General features: G+C 37.3%; 1 pseudogene; it reads left to right on the top strand.

Annotated features, from left to right (window-relative positions):
• Positions 1 to 1,831: 1,831 nt before the first annotated feature.
• LOC143891304 (3-isopropylmalate dehydratase large subunit, chloroplastic-like) lies at positions 1,832 to 6,406 on the top strand (annotated as a pseudogene).
• Positions 6,407 to 13,276: the final 6,870 nt, after the last annotated feature.

The raw sequence follows: 13,276 nt of genomic DNA, 5'->3' as shown, positions 1-13,276 counted from the left end.
TTTGTCGACAAACAGTGTATGTTCATTTTTCCCTCCACTTTTGGATGAGTTAGGATTATTCTATGGACCTGATTTTTCGTACACACCCTATCTATATAAAGGCCTTCCAAATGAATTCTTTGGATCACCCCAAAAAATGTGGGACCCATGTGATTGTGGCACTCTAGCTCATATAAGCTATATGAGCTCAAGCTCACAAACCGTTTTCCTATAAATTATATGGTTATTCCTGGTATTTTCTGTCAAAAAAAAACTATATAAATTATATGGTTATTATATTTATTTTACTGTTCTAGTTATTATTTCTTGGAGTTACTTGATTGAATGCTTTCCTATTTATCTTGTCCGAAAGTTGTGTTAGTGATTTTGGATTTTCAAAATCATGTATTAATGTTTTGGAAAAAGTTTTATCAAAAGCGTTTGGGAAAAAGAAAATGTTTTCTTGGAAAAATTTGCTTTTACAAAAGGATGTAGAAGTGTAGTTGAAAAGATAGTCCCGTACCGGATGAGAGAAAAGAAAGAGAAGGGCTTATAAAGCACTACACTTTTCTATTACTTGTTTGATTGCACATTGGGTTGAACCCATGGTTGGACCCGTGGGACGGTGCAACGCACCGTTCGCACATGCGCACGCGCACGCGCGCGGCGTGGGCAATGGGCTATAGGGCGCATAGTGGCGCTTTTTTAGGCGCACTTTGGGTTGGAGAGAGGTTTTACTCAAACCAACAGTCACATCTAGGATCGATCAGGACCGTTCAATATCAATGGGTGCGATCTAACGGTCAGATTTCAAATATTCTGGAAATGTGCCCTGTAGAGGTGTTTTTCACACTGAAAAGACACCTGGTGGTCTATAAAATGTGCAGAATTCGGTTATTTCAAATAGAAATCGAATTGGCAATTCTGACAGACTTTACATTCTCTTCTACACTCCTACAAAAGTCCCCAAGTATTTCAACATACTGTTTTTCTTTTGTTTACTGTTCTAGATACTGTTTTTCTGCAGAAACAGAATCTAGAGATTTCTCTAAGGCTTGAAATTTCGGAAGGGCATTTCGGGTTTGATTCCGCTAGTGCTACGCGTCATCAAACATTAGTAGGGCTTCCCTACTAGGCTTCATTGTATCTTGGATAGGGGTGGTTATTCGGTTATAACCGAACCGAAATAACCGAAATTTGATAACCAAAATAATTTCGGTTATCAAATTTTGGTAACCGAAACCGAACCAAAATTTTAAAAAACCGAACCGAAACCGAACCGATTAAAAATTCGGTTATTCGGTTATAACCGAATAAACCGAATAACCGAATAGTGGGAGAAAAAGAGGGAAAAAAGCAAAATCTTTGTTTCGATCGGAGGGCTAGGATGATCCAATCGAAATGATTTTTTGAGCATAGCCTAATTAAGTCATGATCAATCAAATGGACGGTTTTGATCATCCTTTGGAGTGCCCATATCACATCTTTTTTTGAAAAAATAATGGTTTTTATCATTAATTCGGTTATTTCGGTTAACCGAATTTTTTTTGGAGATAACCGAAACCGAAACCGAATAACCGAATTGCCAAAAATAAAAACCGAAACCGAACCGAAATGGAAAAAAACCGAACCGAACCGACCGAACTAATTCGGTTCGGTTCGGTTATTCGGTTTTAACCGAATAATGAACACCCCTAATCTTGGAGGCAATTCGCGGATCCCCTTTGCACACTACTAGTGGGGGCGAATCTTGTCTTAAGGAAAGTGATATCACGCCTTGAAGCAACAAGTTTCTGTTTTTATCAACAACAGTACCCTCAAAATTTACAACAAGTTGTAGTTTGCTCATATAATGAAATTGCAGACACCCCCGACTTTGAGATTCATCTTGGAAGGTGAAATGCCCAGTTTTTTGCTTGCCAAGGATTTGATTTTGCAAGTAAGTGTTACGGTTCTTGAAATGTAGTATTTCCTATTGGCATCTTTCTTTTCTAGTAGGGTTGGGATTAGCAAAATTGATCATAGTTAAATATTTTATTTAAAGGTTGTAGGTGCCACTTTCAGATTTATTTTCAGTTTTCACTCATAAGCTTTTGGCTCGCAGATTATTGGGGAAATAACTGTATCTGGTGCAACATACAAATCCATGGAGTTTGTTGGTTCTGCTGTTGAAAGTTTAACTGTAAGTACACTTAAGAACACATCTTAACATGAGGTATTTGGTGTGATAAAAATTTTCTGTTCCACATTATTTACTCATATTGGAATGGGCAATGGTTTTCAAATGTCACAAGATGGAAGAAAGGATGACACTGTGCAACATGGTTGTTGAAGCTGGTGGGAAGAATGGTGTTGTCCCTGCTGACCAAACTACATTACCTTGAGGTAAATGCAATCCCTGCATTCAGCTTTCTGTCAAGGATATCTTCCGATTGCAGTGGTATTTCATGTTTTATCTAAATACTGGTTTGTACAAATTACAAACAAACAATCTATCCCAGCTGCTTGTGCTCATCACACAATTGTCCTTTGTGGCTAAAATTAAAAATTATAATTTTTTTTTGATGTAGGGTAAGACTTCTATGAACCATGAACCTGTGTATAGTGATGAACAAGCCAGGTAATTGTGAGTAGGAGATGCAACTACTCTTTAATTGGTCCATTGGAATTCTACCTTCTATTTCTGTGTAAATACTCTTGCACTTATATATCCATACAGAAAATTCCTTTTTTGTGCCTTGTTCTCTCACTTAGGCGCCCAAAAAGGGTTGTCGCCTAGGCATTTGAGAACTATGTATTTTTCATTGGTTTAGTACGGCATCAATATTGATGAGCTCATGTATCTTACTTTTGTAGATTTTTTTGTGAGTACAAATTTGACGTCTCCAAGTTGGAACCATTGGTGGCAAAGGTAAGTGATATAGTTTCTTAAAGTGACGTTCTCTAGTTACGGAAATTGAGATACTGTAGCTTGGGCGGTAGGGCCATGATGATATGCTTTGGTTAGCCTATTGTTGTAACAGTAGTAGTGTATGCTGATTATGAATATACCTCCTGTCAACGCTATATAAAGGTTAACCAGCCACTCCATTAATCCATTTCATCATTTTTGCAGCCGCATTCCCCCGATAATCGTGCTTTGGCAAGGGAATGTAAAGACGTGAAAATAGACAGAGTACATATAGGCTCCTGTACTAGTGGAAAGATCGAGGATTTTCTAGCTGCAGTAAAGGTATTTTTAGCTTCGGTAAGAAACTGAGGATCTGGTAACTATCCAATGTTGTTATTTTTCATTTCTAGTGTTTTCTTATTTTATTTTCTTCCTATAGGAAACTTTGCATCTAGAGAACTCTATTTTTGTTGGAGAAAGCTATGATCCTTTATGTTTTAGCTATCATTGTTTTACTTACCACCTTGTCATCAGCATCTTTCTTTTCTTTAATCCTAATTATAACACTTTGCTGATGGATTGTGATTTTCCATTTGTAGCAATTTTATATGAAACTATAGGGTTGGCTTTCGAATAAAATATGATGTACAGTTGCATTATATCTGCAAAACGGATGTCGGACTTGTATATTCTGATTTGCAGGGGAACGTTATCTGAACCATGTTTAAAAAAAAAAAAAAAAAAAAAAAATATATATATATATATATATATATATATATATATATATCTGAACCATGCTGTGCTTCAAAAAATGGGTTTAAGATCAAATATACTGTCCTATATTACTATTTGTGATTAAACCTGATCCACGTAGTTATCATTTGGTTTCATTTCATTCTGCACGATATATGGATACCTCCACCGAACTGGCAACTGCGTTGTGTATATGGATATGAGTTGTACATGTGATGGCATGGGTCTGGCCATGTCCTTTGATGTTTTCTATATATCATATTGAGTTTCATGAACAATGCTAATACTATTTGCCAAAAGGGAGAAAGAGCATACTCCGTCTTCTTGGTTGGTGCACAGTGTGGGTCCTGTGGACTGCACCTGCGAAGTTTGCTGCGGATGCTCCTTCTTCCCTTAGGAGAATGATATTAGCATTCCTCAAATTGATAACTCACATAGTATAGCTGTGCCTGTACAGTATACATGCATATATGTACTTACAGATATCATATGTTGCCGAGGTATGGTTTTGGTTGTTGTATGACACTTCAGTACCAGAGTTTGACATATCAAACTTAAGAAAAGAATGTATGTGAATATGGCCAAGTTTACTTAATTTCTATGTAACTTTTTAATAGGTTGAAAAAGTTGCATATGAGCAATCTGTTACATAGATAAACTAACAAGAATAACTTCAAACCCTTAAAGATTTTGGGTATTTATTTATGAAAGTTAAAACAATACCATTTAATTCCAAAGTCCAAACTATTCATTTATTTGTATGGATTTTACATGAATATAAGAAAATGAGACTAGCTGGTAGCTGATGTAGACCTTTGAAAATGCCAGCTAGGAAATGAGAGTAGCTGACATAAGCCCTTCAACCTTTCCACCAAAGTGGCAATGCAGCTTTTTTCCCCAAGTTATGATGAGAGAACTGATTACTCATCTGACAAGATTATTTAGAAATATATGACCCAGAGTTTGTGCACATTAGCAACACAAAAGTTTGTCCTAGAACTAGAAGTAGCAACACCCAATATTTTTGGAACAGTGGCACTCCATCCAAAATCATGTCCTGAATAACATGGCATGAATTTATAAACCCATATATATGTATATTATACAAAGTTATGCGTATATTATGCATATATTATCTCATATCACATAAGTTATAAAATAAATATAGCTTTTACTCTATACTAATTTTACGGACATGTATTCTGTTGAAGTATAAATGAAATTGGTTGTTTCACATATTCCCTCTCAGGTTTGAAGACACTGATTTAGAGTTTGCCTTACCACCTAAGTTTTTGATACCTACGTAGGCTGTTGGAAAAGAGAAATCAGAGCTGTTTCTATCACAGTTATTTTTAGAAAATGAAGTGGTACTGATTGATGGTATAAACCAGAAGACGGGGACATACAGTTCTGCGGCATATTCGGCACTTACACTAGTGTCATAAGTTTCTGCGGTATACAGTTCTGGTCAATTCTTCTGAACTGGAACATATCATAGTTCTAGTATCCTTGATTGTAGTTTCATACAAATTTAAGGTATTACGACATATTTCTTGGTTATTCTTCTCATTTCATATTGTTGATTGATGGTTATTTGGTTATAGCGAATTCCTTTATGGATGATATATTTTTGTATGCATGGACATTGAACACAAACATGTGCACACGATTATGTCCGTAACTATAGCATACCACTTATATTATCATTCATTTTCTTTAGGTTTAAAACTTCTTTGATTATGAGGAGGGCAAAAAGGTCAAAGTGCCAACTTTTCTTGTCCCTGCTACCCAAAAGGTCAGTAACTAGTAAGTTCTCTTTTCTGTTATTGAATTTGTTGGAGTCAGAGTTTGGATTTCAAAAGATGATTTAATAAAATTCATTCTTACCCACAGGTTTGGATGGACATATACGGACTTCCAGTTCCAGGTTCTGGTGGTAAGACCTGCTCTCAGATATTTGAAGAAGCCAGCTGTGATGTCCCAACAAGTCCCAGTTGTGGAGCTTGTTTAGGTGGGCCACGAGACACCTATGCATGCATGAATGAGCCTCAGGCAAACCATCCTATTCAAATACTCATAATTCTTCTTTCTTACAGTTCTTCATATTGTCTTTGGCCACTTGGAAAGCCCATATGAATCCAATGTTTCGGGCCGATGCTGACTATGCTGAGGTTGATCTACCGAAATAAAATTTAAAGGAAAATGATAACTTCTTTCTTAAAAAATGGAGGGGTCACCCATCGCAGTACTACTCTTACCCAACCACGCTTAACTTCGAAGTTCTGATAGGATCCAGTGTATTTGCACTGGTATCATCACACCCAAAGGAAAATGATGAGCTAACTGAGAGTAAGACCATTGGGAGAGACCAACCATGAGAATATGCCATGCGTGCAATAAAAAAAATCTACTTTTTGTTGATTTTCCTAAATGTTGTGGTAAGAACCCATTTGTCCGGTTCCCTGCTTGGTCTTACTCTTGGTTTCGCTTGCATTACTCAAATTTAAATATTGAGTTGGCCGTATTCTATACTAACTCCATTCACCCACTTAAATAATCTGTCCATTGCTGCGTGTTGTTTCCGCAGCGGAATTTAAAACTGCCCTCGTTCAATTTCAGTTTCTCAGCAACTGTGCTGTGCAGGTGTGTGTGTCTACGACAAACTGGAATTTCCCTGGTCAAATGGGGAACAAAGAAGGACAAATCTACCTGGGTTCCCCCTTCACTGCAGCAGCATCGGCCTTGACCAGTTTTATCACAGACCCAAGAGAGTTCTTGCGGTAACCACCCAAACCTGAGCCTGATGTATGTAATGTAAGGCTTGAATCATGAATATATAGGTTAGAACAATAATGTAGTATTAAAGTTTTCTTTTCACTTAGTTCTGAACTTCTGATTAAGATTTTATGACTGCATATTTCTTGTTGTCATTTCATATTGGGAAATGATATCCCGCGCCCCCCCCCCCCCCCCCCCCCCCCACTAAACGGATAAAATCCCCCCCTCCTTAACGGTTTCTGTGAGAATGGTTCACTGCTTGAGGGTAAATTCACCCCCTTAATGTTTTTCTTTGCCTTTAAAACTTAACTAATAACGTTAAAGGGGGGAATTTTATCCGTCGGTCATATTTGTATGTATTGAGGTCAGGTGGAGTAGATGAGGCTTAATAGGAACCATGTATACAATCAAAGAATGCAAGTTCATAACATATATTTGTTAATGGTCACCTTTATACAAGAACGTTTACCAGGATTTAAAATTCAAGAAAATTGTAGAATGCAAAACCAAACCTTAGAAAAAAAAATATCATGGAAAACATTTCCCTATAAATTTATATTAATGCAAAAAGAAAAACTCCATGAAAAGTTTTTCATGCTTGCCAACTTGCCCTTAGTAAAACACATGAGGATGGTTAAATAATATAAAGTTTGACTAGAAATAAAATTGTTTTTGAATGAGTTAATCCACACAACAGAATCTGAATTACTTAATGGAAGCCAATAACATTAACAAGAGGATGCAAATCATACAAAACGAAAAGAACGCAAATCCTAAAGACCCAGAGTTTGAGCCTTTGTAAGTCTTCTTCTCCTTTCTCTTCTCAGAAACTGTTGGGAAGGTCAAGTGTACTCCAGGGTCTCTCATTTTCACCTCACTCCCCAACAAAATGGAGTTGTTTACCCCTTGAACGTTGTTGTTGACATAGATGTTGACCCCACAACAATGGCTCAATTCATTTGTAGGGTTCTGATGGATGATTGCTGTAGCCCCCACATTGGTTCCATTCAATCCGACGCGATCGAAGCCGTGGATTAAAGAGGTGCTACTGTCAAGGGTTTTGAGATGATTGTTGAGCTTGAGAAAGAGACCTGCTATGGCTTCTTGAATGTCTTTTTCTGAAGAGGTTTCCATGTTTCTATATGTTCTTTTCCCTCCCTTTCTTCATCTCTATCTTATGCGTTTTGGGTCTTTCCCAAATCTACAAGAAAAGATTATGCTGCTTGGAATTGCTTTGTATGCAAGCTTTCTCATTTTGGAATCAGATTTTGCTTGTGTGATGTGTTAGTTTCTATCAAGTGGTACTTTGAGTAACATTTACAGTTATTGGCTGAAGAAAATGTCTGCGTGATGGGAAAACTTTGTGCTTTTGTGAGTGAATTTTTAATAGCAGCAAATGAATTTACATATGTGAGGTATTTAATAGCTACAAAAAAAAATGTACACACAGCTAAAAATCTTGGTTGAAAGTTAAAGATTTGAGTGAAATAGAGAAATGCATGTTAAATGTATGTATAATTGTGTCCAATTATAAGAAACAGAATTTCTGAAGAACCGGCTAATAGACCGTATTCAGATATAGATCTTGTTTCCTTTCCATCATAAAACTTCGCGGAGATCTAAAGTACAATCTCATTATAGAGATCCAATGAAAAGCAAGGGGAAAGAAAAGATGTTGTTGACCTTTTGAAAAACATTTTCAATTAATTCCATAGACTATCTTAATTTTTCCTGATGAAATGCCCTTGTAATTAATTGTAAAATCATGATTTTATTATTATTATTTTATGTACAAGAGTCCCAGTTTTAATTGTAAAATCATGATTTCTCCTGCAAAGAAAAAAAAAACAATTAGGGCACATTTGGCTACCATGAATTTTTTCTTCATGATAAATTGGTGTCTCCAAGTGAAGATGAGGGTGAAGTGGCTAGAATTCATGAAACTAGTGTGTCCAAGTGATGGGAAAACAGTAAGGGCGGCTCATCTCAATTGTGCCCTCTCACATTGGAGACACCAATATATCATGAAAAATCTGTCAGGATTTTTTTTTTTCATGCTAAGTTAGTGCAGATGGGTAGCGAGGGTCGAGATGGAGAGATTTGAGAGGGCATGATCGAGAGGGTGAGAAGTTGCTAAAAAACAGGATAAGGGGATTGTATTTTTAGTAGTTTTTCTTATTTTTGATTTTTAGCCACTTCTCCCTTGGAGATACTAATTTCCTTATTTTTGTTTCATGATTTTTAGCCAGGTTTTAGAAATCTTAGGATGCGGGGGAGATTTCTAAAACCTGGTTTTATTACTTACAGCATGCAACAGCTTGATCATGTTTCTAAAAACAAGAAAGGGCCCTCTTTTACACTGTTTTCAACCTAAAAACCTGGTTTCTAAAATCCGCGTGTCCAAACGGCCCCTTGAAGTTTCGATGAACTTTGATTTATGAATTTCTTGTGTAAGATGTGTTAGGGTTCAGTTTGATCCACTTCCATACCCACATTGTCTTTTCATGTCTTTTGGTTGAAGTTTCGATGAACTTGCTCTGTTAATGATTAGTTAGGAATGACGAGGTACTTGGGATAACAAGAATTGGGATGATTCAAGGAATAACAAGAAAGGGTTCAAGATTTCAAGAAATAGATGTGGGCTGAAGTGGTCTTTTGAATGTGCAAGGATGATGTTGGGTTCCAATAGGTTATATGCTAAAGGATGGTTATTGGGAAATCTATGGGCTGAAACAAGGTATTATGGGTAGCAGTAAGTTGCAGTGTTTGTGGCTATGGTTAGTGCATCTCGATTCTCAAGTACATGTCGAAGGAACGGAAAACGATTTCAATTGCGGCAAGTAGGCACCGTCAGAAAACCTTCGCCTAGTTTGATGGGCTGAGGAGGTTACTGGGGTTATATTAAAGGATTATTAGGGGCTGGAACTAAAGGTAACCTGGATCTGTCTTGCACGGCAAGAGGCAAGATCTTGATCTTCCGTGAAACAGGAACCTGATGGCTGCTATGTGTTAAGACCAGGGCTTGTAGGTATAGTTACCGATGGGATTTAGAGAGGGAAGGTAGTGTGTTTGGGGCTGTTAATTAGGGAAGGAAGAGAGGGTTTGGCTGAAAGGTGAAGGATGAAGGGATGGATGCTCGGCTGGCAAGAAAGCAGCAGATGGCTTTTTTCTTGACGGGACTTGTGGCGACAAAAATTCCGAAGGCAACAACTCAAAAGGCAACTCAAATATTAATCCAAAGGATGAAGAACTTTTTACAATAAGGCCTATTTATAGACTTTTTGAAAAGAAAGTCCTACCACGTTTACTCAACTTTCCAAATTCTAATAGTTTCCAAGTAAAACTAAAACTCATCGAATAATAAAACTCTTCCTAATTCAAATCCCTAACTTAAATGAATACCTAAAATAAAGAAAGAAAAAATTACTAAATATCTAAAAGAAGGGAAAAAATTTCTAATCTCCTTATTCCAACTAGATCCCAATCTTCATGGAACCTTTTGTACCGTTGATTTGCGCAATTGGTTTGGAAGGGCGAGATGCGGTAATTAAATGAGAACACCAACCTTTAAACATGCTCTATAGATAATGATTCTCCTAGGTTGCTGGGAGTATCTAATATATGAGAAGGCCTTACCTATAAGCATGCTCTATAGTCCTTTCTATGTGAAGTGTTGTGACACGTTTGTGTTTTCATATCTCAGACATAAAGATGAGGAACAAGGAAGGACTAAGATCTGATAAGGGTTATGAACTTGCTTATCAGTTTATTCTAGCCTTTGACATGCTTTTTTAAGTTGGGTGTAAGTTATATAGTTTTCAACATCTGTAACTTCAGCCTTAGATATGGACAAAAGGTACTGAGTAGCGAGGATCATGAGATTGTCAAGGGTTTTGAGATGATTGTTGAGCTTGAGAAAGAGACCTGCAATGGCTTCATGAATGCCTTTTTCTGTCCCAAATCTACAAGGAAAGCTTATGCTGGTAGGAATTGTTTTGTATCCGTGTTTTCTCATTTTGGAATAAGATTTTGCTTGTGTGATGTGATAGTTTCAATCATGTGGCACTATGAGTCACATTTACATTTACTGGGAGAAGAAAATGTCTTGCGTGATGGGAATACTTTGTGCTTTTATGAGTAGGGCTGCAACTCGAGCCGGGTTTTACCCGACCCGCATCGACCCGACCCGAAAATAGCCTGGGTCGGGTTCGGGTTTCATGGGTTTTGGGTTGAGCCGGGTTCAGCATTCAAAAACCCGCATGAATCTCGGGTCGAACCGGGTTTGAAGGGGCCCGACCCGACCCGACCCGAGTTACATAAGTTATAGTATGTACATTTTTTTCTATTGTTAGTTAAAAGTTAAAGGGATAATTACATTTACACCCCCTCTAGTTTCTGACACATCCACTTCCACCCCTATAGTTTAAAACGTGACAAATACACCCTTGTAGTTTCAATTTGTTTAAGGTAGGCCCCCTCAGCTGAAGGTTCGTCCATAGATTGAAGGGTTAGGATGATCCGATGGAGCTGATTTTTTGGGCACACCCTATCTATGTCAGGACCCATCAAATGAACGCTTTGGATCATCCAAACAATGTGGGCCCACATTATTTGGATGATTTTTTGGTAGTGTTTGGATTCGGGTAGGGGCCCACATTATTTGGATGATCCAAAGCGTTCATTTGATGGGTCCTGACATAGATATGGTGTGCCCAAAAAATCAGCTCCATCGGATCATCCTAACCCTTCAATCTATGGACGAACCTTCAGCTGAGGGGGCAAACCTTAAACAAATTGAAACTACAGGGGTGTATTTGTCACGTTTTAAACTATAGGGGTGGAAGTGGATGTGTCAGAAACTAGAGGGGGTGTAAATGTAATTATCCCAAAGTTAAAAGTGAAAACCCACGCACCCACTGTTACTGTATGTGAGTGTAATTTCTGCTTCTATGAGTTGAGTTGATTCAAGTGTTTGATTCAGCATTGTTTGATTGTAATTACAACATTGTTTGATTCAAGTGTGATGTGAGTGTAATTACATCATTGTTTGATTCAAGTGTAATGTGAGTGTAATTTCGGCTTCTATGAGTTGAGTTGCCTTGCCAAACAAGAATTTTCCTTAAAAATTTGCGTCAACGTGAAAAACCCGAACCGACCCGAGATTTATCATGGGTAGGGCCGGGTTAGGGAATCGTGGGTTTTCCGAAAAAAACCCCGACCCGACCCGACCCGAGATATTTCTCGGGTAGGGTTGGGTTCTCCAAAACCCGACCCGCCCGACCCGAGTTGCAGCCCTATTTATGAGTAAATTTTTAACAGCAACAAATGAATTTACATATGTAAGGTATTTAATAGCTACAAAGATGTTTAGATGCAGCTAAAAATCTTGGCCAAAAGTTAAAGATTTGAGCGGAATAGAGAAATGGATGTTAAATGCCATCTATAAGTTGTGCAATTATCAAAACACTGTAGAGCCAATATTAATATCTACGAGGAATGCTAGATTGAAGGGCATCTTTACAAAAAACCCAACTACAAGGGCATTAGGCAACTAGGCCTTCTGCATTTCTTTCCTATCCTCCTTTGGATCTATATCTCTCTATAGAAATGGAATCGATTGCCCGAATAGAACACAAAAGATGCTCTTGACCTATTGAAAAATATTTTCAATTAATTTCTGCATACCATCTTAATTTTTACTCATGAAATGCCCTTTTAGTTAAATGTAAAATTATGATTTTTTATTTATTTATTTTATTTTATTTATTTTATTTTTATTTTTATTTTATTTTCTGCACAAGAGTCCTAGTCTTAATTGTAAAATCATGATTTTTTTTTCCAGCTAAATCAGTGTCTCCAAATGGGATGAGGGTGAAGTGGGTACAAATCAGGAAATTAGTTTCTCCAAGTGATGAGAAGCGGCTAAAGATCAAGAAATAAAAAAACGAATAGACTTTTTCCTAATTTTTAACCACTTATAAGGCTCATCTCAATCGTGCCCTCACACCTAGGACACACCACTTCTCAGGCTCATCTCAACCACGCCCTCTCACCTTGGACACACCGATTTATCATGAAAAAACTGCCAGGAACTTTTTTTTTTTTTCATGATAAATTAGTGCCAAGGCATGAGAGGTAGGGCAGTTGGAGGAGAAAGATTTGAGAGGGCACGATCAAGAGGGTGATAAGTGGCTAAAAATAAGGAAAAAGTCATGGTATATTTGGTAGAGTCTTTTGTTTCTTAATTTTCAGCCATGATCACTTGGAGACACTAGTTTCCTTATCTTTGTTTCCTGATTTTTAGCCACTCCTAGACACTAGTTTATAATGGTAAAATAAATAAAAAAATTCATGGTTGCCAAACGAGCCTACGCTGTTGGACATCAAATCATCTGCCAAGATGATGTGATGACCAACATTGATCTCATCCGACAGGTAGGGCGCAACCCATTCATACAAATCAGCTATAAATATCTCATCTCTCGAAAAGGCTACATTGAAAGATAGGAAAGAGGTACACACTCATGTTTTTTTTTTTTTGTTTCTTTATTTCGTTCCTTTCATTTTTATTCTTTAAAAAAAAAAACAAAAAAAAAACAGAGGATTTCAAAGCCCGGAAACTTGGTCTGCCAGGTTCATTGCTTATTCATTCTTTTATGTTGAAAAAAAATAACAGAAACAAGCCGATGTTAACTTTCCACTTTCGCCGCCTTTCTCATTATATATATATATATATATATATATATATATATATAGAGAGAGAGAGAGAGAGCTGAGCCCACCATTTTTTTGGTGCGCTTAAGTTGTTACAACACCTCCATTGGTAAAAGAGAACCTGTGGAAACTCTAACCCTTAGAAAAACCCATAAATCACTT

This window comes from Tasmannia lanceolata, unplaced genomic scaffold, assembly GCF_043159265.1.
Source record: "Tasmannia lanceolata isolate RefF3 unplaced genomic scaffold, GAP_Taslan_0.1 ptg000013l, whole genome shotgun sequence".
Lineage (NCBI taxonomy): Eukaryota > Viridiplantae > Streptophyta > Magnoliopsida > Canellales > Winteraceae > Tasmannia > Tasmannia lanceolata.
The sequence above is the reverse complement of the archived record's forward strand: the minus strand, read 5'-3'. Positions and strand labels throughout refer to the sequence as shown.